The sequence below is a fragment of the Condylura cristata genome, unplaced genomic scaffold (assembly GCF_000260355.1).
Source record: "Condylura cristata isolate star-nosed mole 26May11 unplaced genomic scaffold, ConCri1.0 scaffold00011, whole genome shotgun sequence".
NCBI classification, from domain to species: Eukaryota; Metazoa; Chordata; class Mammalia; order Eulipotyphla; family Talpidae; genus Condylura; species Condylura cristata.
In genome coordinates this window covers 51,036,345-51,038,569 of record NW_004567112.1, presented here as the reverse complement: position 1 = coordinate 51,038,569, position 2,225 = coordinate 51,036,345, and the positions used below count along the sequence as shown (strand labels likewise).

The 2,225-nt window shown below is 40.3% G+C and overlaps 1 pseudogene; it reads right to left on the bottom strand.

Annotated features, from left to right (window-relative positions):
- Positions 1 to 1,266: 1,266 nt before the first annotated feature.
- LOC101619371 lies at positions 1,267 to 2,008 on the bottom strand (annotated as a pseudogene).
- Between the last annotated feature and the right edge of the window lie 217 nt (positions 2,009 to 2,225).

The window sequence follows — 2,225 nt, the reverse complement described above, 5'->3', positions numbered from 1 at the left end:
AGATTGACAAGTACACTGCTGAGGGGAGCAGCGGGCAGATCAGGAGAGGTCTGCCACACCACGTGGATCACCTCCGGGGCTGGGGATTGAATTCTTGCTGAAGTGGCTTTAGCTTCTTAGTGCTGCACTTTCACCTGCTGTGCCGCCAGGGAGGGCCCTGATATTGTGCCTTTTAAAGTAATTACTTTAGGCCTTCCTGGTGGCATGGAGATCGAGTATCAGAGTGCCTGAGAGGGCCTGAGTTTGAATCCCTAGCAAGGGGGTGACCCACATGGCATAGCAGACCTCTCCTGTCTCACCCACTGCTCCCCTCAGCAGTGTATTTCAGTAGATCTGCCTCTTCTGTTCTCCATTCTGTCTCTGTCTCCACTCTGTTCTCCATTCTGTCTCTGTCTCCACTCTGAATCTTACCATTCTCCCCCACTTCTGGCCTACACCCCAGTTCTTCCACACAAAAATAATTAAATAGTTTAAAAAATAAAATTATAATTTTCTGTTTTTAATTATTAAACCAATACTTCCTTCTCACTTTCTGTAGGTCCTCTCAGGTAATATGTTTTAAATTGGAACATGGGGTCACTTAACCAATGTTTAACACTGAATAGATGCATAATAAATATTATATTAAGCAATTGGATCTTTGCCCTAAAGCAAACTATGGTATAATGGGGTTAGGCATGTACACACTGAAATACATGGTCTTAGTTAGAAGAGCTATAGGACATTAGAGAATAAGATGACTTAGGAACTAACATGACAATAAAATCTGCAAAAAGATGTGGGCTAAAGCAGAGTTCACAAATATAGGGAACATTTGCAAACAAATGTAGGGAAGGTCACTCAGTACTTGGGGATTTGTTAATGACAGGAGCATGTAAGCAAGGACATATTTTGATGAGTTGATGAAAGAATTAGATTGGAGGATTCATAAAACAGAGCATATGAGTAGCAGCCTGCTTGCTGTGTACGTTAACTTCAAATGATTAGTTATGCAATTTGCATTTTATTCTATGCCACAAAATACTTAGAAGACTTTGGACATTTAAGTGACAGACATAATAAGTGGTTTAGGAAAGCTTGTCCTGGGTAGAGTTGATTGAGTTGAAGTCCTGATATACTGAAGTATATGAGTTAGGAGTCTCTTTTGAAATTCTGGTTCTAACTAAAAATACTTTCAATATTTTCTCCTTAAAGTAACATTGACACTTCCCCTTGCTATCATCATTCATCAACACAGGAAAGCAAATAATATCATTTGAATGTTTACTATATACCAGGCATGTGCCTGGAACAGAGGAGGTAACACCAGATAGAGGAGTTCCACCCCCAGGGGAGTCCCAGGCACCCTTCTGTCATGCCACCTGCACTGACTAAGCTTGCTAATGATACGTTTGCAGACTTTTTCCTGCTCTTTCTGCTGATGTTCAAATTCTTTCTTCTCAGTGGTCTGGTTCTTATTTAAACAGTTGATTTCATTAGACTCGCCAAGAATCTTCTGTTAGTTCTCAACATTGGCCTTGCCTTGAAGTTTGTCATCTTCAACAGTTGCTTTTATGTTGAAGGCATAAGATTCCAGGGAATTCTTGGAAGACACGTCATGCTGCTTCTCATCTTCAGCTTTGTACTTCTCAACTTCCAGGATCATACACTTAATGTCTTCCTTTTAAAAGGCTTTGCCATTAGTGATTGTGATCTCTCCCTGTTCCCTTATCCACAGTAGAAACATTGAGGATGACATTGACATCAATATCAAAAGTGACCTTAATCTAAGCAATGCCACAGGGTGCAGGAGGCATGCCTTTGAGGTCAAACTTGCCAAATAGTTTGTTATCCTTTGTCATTAACACACTCTCTTCAGAAACCTGAATAGTCTAGTTGCCAGATAGGTAATGTGTGTCTGCTTGGTAAGAATTGTAATAGTGTGTTTTAAGAAAATGACCATGATTCCACCAGCAGTTTCCATATTAAGAGAAAGAGAACTAACATCCTAGAGCAGCAAATTATCAACATTTCATAGGATGTCTGTCTGGACAACTGCACTATAAGTAGTGGCTGCATCAGGCTTGATGCTCTCATTTGGTTCTTTCCCAGAATTATAGACGTTTCTAAATTTGGGGGAATTGGGACAATATTACAGACTTGGGACTTGTCTGACCTGGCATCCTGAAGAGCTTTCTCTATGAAGTCCAAGGTGCCACAAAACAAATAGCATTATTATTCTTTTT